General features: G+C 41.9%; 1 protein-coding gene across 5 annotated transcripts in view; it reads right to left on the bottom strand.

The window, feature by feature from the left end:
* MTMR2 (myotubularin related protein 2) overlaps nt 1-11,225 on the bottom strand; it is a 62,639-nt gene that overhangs the window by 41,150 nt on the left and 10,264 nt on the right. For all 5 annotated transcript variants that reach the window (XM_025197867.1, XM_025197868.1, XM_025197870.1 and 2 more), the window contains one exon: nt 10,093-10,198. The gene's annotated coding sequence lies outside the window, so the exon portion shown is untranslated. Of the gene's footprint in view, nt 1-10,092; nt 10,199-11,225 lie in introns of those variants that run through there.

Here is an 11,225-nt window from a genome sequence, read left to right as displayed (position 1 = left end):
AGTGGCGGGGGCTGTGCGCCATGGTGGGGGGGGCAGTGTGTGGGGGGATTGGCCACGTACATCCACACCCTGTCCACCCGAGCTTCACTCTCCTGCCGCCACCCTGGGCATGGGCTCCGTGCTCCCACCCAGCTGCAGCTTCCCTTCTCCCTGCCCCTGCTACTTCCTTACCTGCTGCTCAGAGCGAGCACTGCAGCAGGGACACGAGGAGGAGCTGCTGGATGCCAGGGTAGCCAAGCAGGTCCCCTGGCAGCTGCAGCAGTGCAAGCAGTGGCCCCACCTGGAAGCCGTGCGTGTTGGCTAAGCTTCAGCACACAAGGGTGGGAGTGAGGTGCGTGGACCGGGTGGGGTACAATTAGTTGGTGGGTGTTCATGGGCAAGATGAAATTGCCTGGCAGACCAGATCTGGCCCATAAGTCATATTTTGCCCACCCCTGGTCTATGTCTTTATAGAGCAAACAGTAGATAATCACATAAATAGTGACTTTACTGTCATTACTGTATATACAAAAGTGCTGAATTAAGATTGTATGTCCTTGCTTTTGCACTCAACTTGTAAATTATTCTTTTATTAATTTAGGGTTTTTGGGCAAGTTCATATGAAGAACACAAGGGACACTTAAACAGAGAAAACAATTAGCAATAATAGGCAGTTGTCTTCTACACACAGCAACCAACAGAAGGGCACAGAATACACATTTGCCAAAGCCCTACAGAATTATTTGCTAGACACACGTAAAAGTGTCCTGCAGACGAAAGTTATGAGTCAGGAATCTTGGATTCTATTCCCATCTCCAGAAAGGAGTTTGGTCTAATGCTTACAGACAACATGGCCAAAAGCATAGATTTGACACATTCCTTTTGAAAACCAGTACTGACTAAGTAGGTGACAGCGGGGCTGCCACATTGGAAACTGCTGTCAGATTCTAGCCCTTGAAAATGTACTCACTTGTGCCAGAGGCCACAGCCTACAAGTAGGGAGTTGCAGAGAGAAATCCATTTTCCCTCAAGCGCTAGGTTTTACCTTAGCTTCATGCACTCTGTAAAGGAACATGTTGGCTGTAGCAAAACTTATTAGTCCTAAGATAACTGGCAGCAAGCCCCTTCCCACCAAATCTACAACTTAGAAACCTCAGGAGTGTAACCAATTTCCTTTTTATAAGAACCATGCCACAATTTGAATCTAGTAAACTTGAGACATTATCCTACAAACAGCTTAAGTGAAAGATGAAATTCCTAAGGTTAAATCCCATGAAGTGAGAAAGCAACAAAGCCAATGAAGAGGCACTATACATTACACAGACATACAGGACTGCAAATATCTAGGGTGGGGTTCTCCAAAGCACCTCTGTGGTTCAGGAACATGACTCCCATTGGTTTGTAAGTCACTTAGGGCCCAGATCTTCAAAGGTGTTTAGGTATTAATTTTGTCCTCATCTGGTAGCAGGTCTATAGCTTATGTTAATGCACACAGCTGGCAGAGAAATGAATTCCCTAAATCAAATTCTAAACAGCTTTGAACATAAAGTCAGGAGAAAATCCAACAATGCTTGCAGCATAATCCAAATGACTGAAACCTCTAAATGTTATTTAGTGTTGGATTTACGAAGTGCAATTTCAGTAAATTGTAGAGAAGAAAGGATTTAGTTTTACATCCAGGTATCAATGTGTTTTATATAAAAACTTTTATGGAAGCTATTATGAAATTCTTCAGAGAAAAACAAGGAAAAATACTGTATAAACATACAGTAGGAATTACCATCTCCTCTTACCCAATACGATGTCAAATTGATGTTCGGAAGACATCAGCAGTTATAGACATCAAATAAAATTTGTATAGCTCCAAACCCCCGGACACCTACACTTCTTCTAAAAATGCCACATAGAAAATGCTAAGGCAAACTGTAACTATAACAGAGAGTTCTTCTAATTTTATAGAAATGTAACTTCTAAAATTAAGCTGATACCTAGGCAGAACAAATGAGATCAACTACAGGAAGGAGCGTAGGGTTTATATGCATACCTAAAGCATATTTCAAGAATGGCAGAGCCAATTCAGAACATTAGGGGTATTTTTATAAGGAAGCTGCAATGTCCCCTTCTTTATAAGGCTATCCAGAAATGCTGCACATATTTTCTCCTTTTTCCACATGGGACAAAGATCCAGCTCAGTTTTCTATAACTTTCTCCTGCCCTCAGCTTCCAAAATCAGATGCTACACAAGCTCTGCCCAGATCTCAAACCACATATATGGTAGCCTGCTGCATCAGATGTTGACTTACGCCAGTCACTGTCTGCTGTTTTGACGAAGGTGCAAAGGGAACAGTGAAAAACACAGAGACTATTTTAGTACTTTTTATGTATAAATTCATGGAATACAGTGAGGCTGTAACTAGGAGCACCCATTTCAAAAAGGATATTGCTGAAGTAAAGGAAGTTCAAAGTCAGTAACAAAAGTGATCAGTGTAGTGATCACCAGGGTCATTAACAGAGGCATGAACAAAGAGAATTAAGCAATGACTAACTGTGGAGCAGTAGGCAACCTCTGCAGATGCTTTGTCTTTCTGTAACTCACTAGGTCCAACTGAGGGACCATTTCCCAATTCCCAACCTCTATAGTCTTCTAAATAAGGGAGTGCTTCTAAATTAGAACTTCTATCACTATAATCAGCATCCTAAAAAACCCCCTCAAATTGAAGAGACGGAGATTGTTACATTAGAGAGGAGATGGATAACTGGGAATACGGTAAAGCAATGAAAAACCAAGAGATGGTATACTGGGAACATCAACTGTATTTACCTGAATCCAAGATGACTAAATTTAAGGCAACTACCCAATAATTAGATTTCATACATAGAAAATTTATAAATTTATTATAGTTTTCCACATATTGGATCTAATTATTGGAGGGCTGTCTTATGTTCATCCACTCCCCCCCCCCGCCCCCCACTACAGTGGAAAAAGCAATAATGACAAGGGGATAGACAGTGGTGGAAGAGGCAGTAGAGGGAAGAACCAGGAGGTAGGTGGTAGGGGAAGGCAGTGGGGGAAGCAAGTGACCCTTGCAAGCTCTGCTGCCTGCCCTGCCAACACTTGCCCACACACCACTTATTCCCCCCATGCCTGCCGCTGCCCTCACTGCCACTTACCCTCTGGCTCTGGTATTTCTCTAAACTGGGGCATGGAGCACATGGGTGCTCCAGCTACAACCCAGCCATGCCACATAGTAGTTGCTATGGCAGCAGCAGCCCCAGCCCAGCCCTGGAGCCAGAGCCCAGGATGGAGCTGCTGCCACTGGACCAGGCTGGGCCAACCACATGCTCCATGCCCCTGGCTAAAGCAGAGCTCCAGGAGTGGAGGAGTGGAGCCAAAGCGAGAGCTGGTTGGTAAGTGGTGGCAGTCAAGGGAAGGTGGTAGGGCAGAGACAGTGGTGGGGGTGGAGGGTGGGCAGGGGAGGGGTAGTAGAGGAGGGGCAAGGCGAGCAGAGGCAGCAGCAGGTGGGAAGAGGAGATGGCAGTCTGCGGCTACAGCTGCAACTCTGACCCTGGGTCAGGACCAGAGGCAGAGCTACAGAAGTCACTTGTGCCCTCACCACCTTGTGCTCAAATCCACAAGGGGCTTTTCCCCCCTCCATTTTCAATGGGGGAAAAAACAGATCTCAAATAAATACAGTATTCTCCCCGTTTCATCATACAAAAAGAGAGAGACAACATGAAATTATTCAATTAAATTAAAAGGTGAGAATTTTGAAGCCAGTAAATGGAAAATATTTTCCATGCACTTTAAGATAAACTTCACAGATGCGGAATTTACTGAAATCAAGAACAAACAATAAGAGATATAGATAACAAGAGTGAAAAAGGGTCTCAGATTTGAGTTAAGCCTGGAAAAACCTTTGTTCATGTGTAGAATTTATTATAACGAGCTGCAAAAACAGCTTGTGTTTGGGAGGTCAAAAGCCATGCAGGTGACAAGTCATGAGTTCATTAGGTTCCCCAATTATTTGTCTGTAACAAGTCCAGAAATTTTAAGAAACATGAGGAACATGAAGCAACTGCCATGAAGAGAATGTCAAACACGTCATTAGGTATTTTCACAAAAGATTAGTTTGCAGACTTTAGGTTCATGTCTATTATCTCAGCCATAAATTTAACCTCACCATTTTTTGTCAGAATCCACAGCTAACCTGCCTTTTGTAAATCTGGAAGATTAGATGATCTGCAGTTGACCAAGATGAATTAGTAAATGCAGGAGTCATTTCAAGGAAAGTCAGTCCCAAGGCTTCTGTGACTGTTGGGACACATTAGAAGCTATGCATCATTGCTGATGCTCCGGGCAAACTGAACTGGTGGTGCCCATGTCCTCTCCAGATATGGATGCTGTTGGCTCACATGGAGCTCATCAGCCCTTTGACAGGTCTTGTTTTTAGTCCTGCTAGGTGTCCACACACCCTCCTCACCCAGGCTAGCCCAGGTGGGGGGGCCAGTTTAGTCACCAACAATCCAACCATGGAACAGGATGTACTGGTTTACACTGTACCAGATACCAGACCAAGACAGGTGTGGCCTGGCATAGAAGAGTCATTTGGTGATGCAATTTCCTGCCATGACAAAAGGGCACAATGATTGCCATCTGTGAGAAAATTAGATGGCACTAACTCTACAGAGCACTTGAATGTCTCAAGTTAGACTTGCAGCCTCAAAGGTGGTCCTTGATGTAGAGCAAGTAGGAACCGCTATAAAAACACAGACCACACATACAAAATGTAGTTCTCTCATCCATGTGCTTCCTACTGCTCTCAGGAAAATCCAAACCTATGTGCCCCTCCCTTTCTTAGGCAGACCATCCAGGGGAAGAAAAGGAAGGAGTTGTCATTGGTTGTAACTAGCCCATCTAGTCTGCAGTCTGATGATAGACCTGCATATGGCACAACCTCAGCTAAGCCTCAATTAACAGGTTACAGATAACAATGAACCACCATGTGAGCCATAGAAAAAATTTCCCAAGAAAGAAAATCCTTGAGACAAAGGGATTTCACTACCTTATTGGCCTATTTCTCTTGGTAACAGTCAAAGACTAGACTGGACATGTAGGTTCTATAGACACTGAAGCCAAGGGACGCCTCTCCTTCACCTGCCAGGGCAATGCACCATCCTGACTAAAGATCTAGCTGTGGTCTTAGACTAAAAGAAAACTAATTCCTCTTTAAATTAACCCAAGATACTACCTCGTGGGCTCCTATACACATGCTGGGAGCCTGCTCTGACACTCTGGAAATCTAGCACTTCAGAGCAGACTTGATGAATCATGTCTTCTGGAGCATGGAAACTGAGCACTCCAGCAGCCTTGCACGTCACGTGTATCAGCGTCACCATAAGTCTGCAAACTGACAAAATGGCAGCGGTGCACTTTGAAATAAAACACATCCAAAGAGCTTTAGTTCAAAGTGCCTGCCACCATTTTTTCAGTGCAGGAACGTGTGGTGATGCAGATACACATGACACGCTGGCGCTTTTAATTAGCATGGCTCCCTGACTAAAAGTGCCCGGCGCCGCGTCCCAACACATATATAAATGCCCTGTCTTCCCTTCTAGGCTAGGGACAGAAGTTACGCGTAAACTGGTTTAAGTGATCAGAAACTGGTTTAAACCTGTAACAGAACAGAAGTTCAGTGCACATAAACCAGTTTCAAAATGGCTGAAACTGGCTTAAGATAAACCTGGTTGAATGTAGTATCAGACTTAACTGATTTGGGCCTATTTATGAAACTTCTGTCCCAGACCCCTTCCTGGCTCAAGTTAAATCACAGCTCCCCAGAATCCCAGCATGCTTTATAGCCTTGGGCAGGTTGTGCTACCTGCTCCAACAGAGAAGGGTTGGGGGCGGAGGGGGAAGAGAGGCAGGAACTGCCCACCCCCCCAGGCAAACCCCGGCTGGAGCCTGGGACCAGGGAGTGGGGTTAAACTTCCTTTCCCCCAAGTATGGAGCTGCCCTGCCTTGTTAAAAACTTACTAGTGGCTGCGACTGTGGACTGCAAATCCCACAAGCACCTGAAAGCAGGAAAAAGAAGTGATGAGCAACCCTGCAGAGACCTGCTGCTGTAATTCTGGACTGCAAATCCCAGAGACCTCAGGGGCAGCAGGAAGAGGAAACGAACACAGAGTCCATGCTGGCTACGTTCCAGACAGCTGTGCTCTAGTGCCCCTGGCTTCTTGCCTGAGGCACTGCAGGTATGTGGCTGCATTTCCTGTATCAAAAGCGAGCGTCTGTCTAATTGCTTCTCATCTTAGACTAAGCTGCAAAGACTGAATCGATTCAGCCTTGGGCATTTTGACTGTCTGTACTTAGCCCTAGTGTCAACCTCATAACTTGATCTGATTTCCTACTGCATTGATTTGGTGATTGAATAATTTAACCCTAGGGATTTAATTTTAATTATGCCCTCAGTTTGATCAGTGTATCATTCCATCCTTAATTAGCTTCATGAAATTGTAGAAAATTAGCTTAGTGCTATGTTTGCTTAATCCCCTTAATAAAAACCTGTGAAAAAATATGGAACGCTTGTTTTATTCTATCAAATTACAACATAGATTGCAAACTATGGGAGCTCTGATAATATAAACCAGTGTTCTGTACCTTTTGGTAAGGAATTTGCAAGCCCCTGACTCAGCTTCTAAAATAATTCAAAAGTGACTCTCACAAGAACATCCAGAGCTCACGCTGATGATAAGTTTTGTTGTGAGGGGGAGTAGACCTCCTGTTTCAGGTGTTAAGCCAATCTCTAACCACTGGCAGAGATAGAAAAAAGTGTGATGGCAAAACCTGCTTGTTAGTTCCATGGTTATCTGGAGGAATTGGGATTATTTGGAAGAAAATGAACCAAAAGGAAGTATAGCTGAACAAGTGTGAAGTAGTAAGGCAAGAAGTTACCTTTAAAATCTACTTTTTGAAGAGCCAAAAAGTGAATTTAATTCTAGTCACTGCAGCAGGTGCTAATTTGCACAAAACAAAAAAAATAAAATCAAATCTAGAATGAAGCTGGATTCTTTTAAAATATGCTCAGGTTTACTGGTTCCAAACCTATTCAAAAAGCAAATATAACCCCTTTGCAATATGGCACTTTTTTAATGGAGTGAGCCAGGAAGAAGTTCTATTTTCTTTTAGTGGTAAAAAAACTAAGAACCAAACAGGTAGTGATTTATGAAACTTGTGAGGAAATATATGCCAGCACAGCTGTTGAGGGTACTGACATACGATGAAACCACAACAGTTCTGGTAAGTATTTCTAAGAAGAGCAGCTAGAAAACAAAAGGTCAGTTAGCAAGATCCAGGAGATGAAAAGATACCAGCACATAAATAAAATTTCACATTCTGAGACTTAGGTACAGATGCAGAATTCCTTCCATAAGAATAGTTGTTTTGACAAGGAAAAATTAGGAAAATGTGCTCTCTAGAGCCATCCCACCACAGTTAACTGAATGTGGTATTAATTAAAACAAGACTGGCTGTTTTGATGATTACCAATCATTTCCTCGTTTTATGATGCTGGCTTCATTAAAGCCATACCACTAGGAAGCCTGATCTTACAAGGCACAGCTCACCTACAGCATTCAATTCTATTAATGGGTAATGAAGATAGTGGACACTCTAGAGGGACTGAATCAGAGAATTGCACCATTTTACTAATTTACTGCTTGATCTTCAAATGCTAGAAGATATTCTCCAAGGTATCAAGAGGTTTTTACTACATCTTTAAGGTGCAGCAGCAGTTGAGTGTCTCCATAAAATGTATGCATGAAAACTGGAGTGGGGGGGAGGAGGAGGAGGAAGAGGGAGTGGAGAGGAAATCAATTGATCAAAAGGATTCCTTCAATTGAAAAAAAGTGTCCACAATTCTTTTTCCCCCATCACTACTTGTGTCATTCTTCTTTCTTTCTACAAATATCGCTGTGCTTTTAGCCTAGGAACAAATGCATCCACCATTCAATTTAAGTGGGAACTGAATGCTAATAAGACCTAATGCTAATAAATATATAAATAAAGACCTAATGCTAATAAATAAATAAAGTTTACATTTACATCATTCATCATTTACAATTAGGTAAGGTTTAAGCCAGTGGGTTCTCAACCTTTTTAGATTCAGGACACCCCTCAGAAAATACCAGGTCTTAGTTTTCAGGGTTTTTTTACTACAGAAATAATATTAAAGCAATTCTTCCATTGCAAAAAGCTCAGAAAGACCACAGCAGGGCAGAATTCTTGTAATGCTATGGATCGCTACTTGGAATCTCCAGGTTTATATTGTAAATCATGTTTTCACATCCAATAGTGCTAGCACCCCAGGGCACCCTTGAAATGATCTTGCAACACCCTGGTTGAGAATCATTGGTCTAAGCCATGAAACTAGGAATTAGGACATCTGAAAATTATTTTCCCTGTACCTTTGAGTAAATCATTCACCTTCCCTATTTTAGAAGAAAGTTGTATACTTGTTTACACAAGCATATTATGATGATTAATTCATTATGAAGGTACTTAAGAAGTACAAATTATTCAGTTAAACATATATTTATGTTTAATTTTCAAACCGGAGTCCAATGTTAGACTACAAGGCGCTATGAAGCCTCATTGTAAAATACCTTCAAATGGAAACTTTCTTAGAACATCAGAGCTAGAAGACTTTCTGTAAACTATAAACTAAAAAAGATACCAGTTCTTAGGAAAAAAAAGTTACACTTGCCAAATAGAAAATTAAAGCAATCCACAGCATAAATTAGAAAAAGGATTTATAAATGCCTGTGTTGCAGACTTTTGGTATTTTATGGTGAGTAAGTGATATTTATTTTGGTATTTCTGGAGTTCTTTGATTATGTGAGAATATCAGCTTCCATAAAAAAAAGTGTCTTAGAATTCATGATTTAAGAAGAAATCTTGAAACAGGACCCTAAAGACAGAAAATCTAATAAAATGAGAAGGGCTTAAAATTTAATATATATTTTAAAAAATCACTTTGTATTTGGGGGTTGACTCATGGGGTTTTGTTTAATGTTTTGGCAATACCCTTAGCTCTTCACGCTACAAATTAATATAGGCTCACAGAGTACCAATACAATAGACCCTAATCCCAATTTGAGGCCCTAGGAACTATTGTCATAAAGTGTAAATTACTGCTAAACAGTGAAAGCATATGTGGTCACGCTATGAAAGCCTTTCCAGGCTCTTTCATGCCCCCACCCACCCCCCTCCCCTCCCCTCCGGTTTAAACAAATGTGTAACCATTTGAAAGAAATGTTAAAAAGGTGTTGTTAGAACATACCATGGCCAACATTTTTAAAACACTGGCGCCTGAATTTTAAGCACCTAATTAAATGGTAAGATTTTCAAAAAATGCTAATCACCTGCATATTGCATTTACAGTAATAAGAGCAGCCTGCAGGTGACTTTCAGGCTTGCAGAACCATGTAATGAGATTTCAAATTATGGATTTACCTGTTTGATTTTAGACCTTCCACGCTAACATTTTTTAATTAAGCATTATTTATGGCAAGAGCATAAGCAGAGTGTAAGCTAGTATTTTTAGGAAACACTGAAATGTAATCATTTTTAAGAAAGACAAAACACTCAGATTTTTCAAGAGTTCAGGCGTCATGGTCAGGACTAGGTTTCCAAGAGACATCAGCTCCCATTTTGGCACCAAAATAAAGGGGGATGTGTGTCACAATGGGAACTGCTGGTTGCTAAGTCTTCTCTTATTTAGGCACCTAAAGAGAAGTCACAGTCTTTTGAAAAATCTGCCACAATCCCTGAGGGGGTAGCCAGTCTTTGAAAACCTAGTCCTACATTATCAATATCAAATGGGCCTGATCTCCACTCAGATCTTTTATGGCACTTCCGGTCGAAATCAGCACCTTGAATTACACTTGGAAAATTACTAGAAGCCAGCGTAGACTTTGGAGTACTAGAGTAATGCATTCCTGGCAAACCATCCCTGCTAGAAGACAGGCTGCTGCATTTTGCACTAGCTGTAGCTTCTGGAAAATCATCTTTCCCCCTCTTTTCAGTCACAATTTAAAAACAAGAGACATACATACCTTGAGATCTGGAGAAAAGTTGTCTGTGGAGGTGGAGACTGAATCAGATGATATGACAGAGGCAGATTTTGTGTGTACTGACTGGTCCGAATGGGAGGTGGAAGCGCTGCAGAGAGACAAACATACACATCCAGTGTGTGAGAACTGCACTATTCACACTCGCACAGAAGTTCAAGTCATAAAATGAAAAACCTCCATTGCAAATCTTTCTATCGCAGATATAGGTGTGTATTATGGATAGATAAAACCCAGACATGATCACGAATGCAAAACCACTCCAAGTCCAACTACAAATTTACTCGAAAAGAGGGAAAGGGATTCAAAGAATGCAGAATAAAGGTTCTTCCATCAAGCATAACACTTCCCCTTTGGGGGTCAGTACAACATTCAAAAGGATTAAACATGCATTACAATAGTCTACTCCATTACATCATTATACATCTGTACTGACATATAGTGCTATTTGATTAATTGTAATGTAGCGGAATGATCCTGTTTTTCCATACTGCTCCTCCAGAATGGTTGCAAGTAACTAGCATCGGTACTATTTTACAGAATAGTAAAGCATACCTTTGCCCCTGACTCTAATTACTTGTAATGAACTTGTTGACAGTATTATTCTTAAAACATTATGCAATTGTAATGAAAAACCCAATTCTCAAGGTTTCTGAGCTTAAAGCAGAGAACTTCATGTGTGAGATGGAAACGTGGGCCACACTCAAGTCCAGAGTGGGGTTCCATATTGCAAGAGCCCACATGGATCAGCTTCCAGGGCCAGGGAACAAAGTCCAGCATGGGTTTCATCACCAACAGTGACAACATGACATGCTAGAAAAGTTTAAATCAAGTTTTTTCAAAATGCCTGTAGACTCATTAGTTATCTCAACATTTTCTTGCTATTTGACTGCTAGAGGTGCACCGATAGAGATTTTTGGGGCCAATACTGATAGGTGATATTTAAGGAGGCATATTGGCCGATACTGATACAGCTGCCTCCAGCTGGTAAGTCCAGTGTGGTGGAAGGGGAGTGGGAAGGGAAGGGGCCTTGGGGGGGCAGATCAATGCCCCCCACAGTGACGAAGGGGGCAGGGGCAGGCACTGCCCATTGAGGCAGGGAACGACTTCTGCCACCG

The sequence above is a fragment of the Alligator sinensis genome, unplaced genomic scaffold (assembly GCF_000455745.1).
Source record: "Alligator sinensis unplaced genomic scaffold, ASM45574v1 scaffold116_1, whole genome shotgun sequence".
Classification (NCBI taxonomy): Eukaryota; Metazoa; Chordata; order Crocodylia; family Alligatoridae; genus Alligator; species Alligator sinensis.
This window is presented reverse-complemented; position numbering and strand designations above follow the sequence as displayed.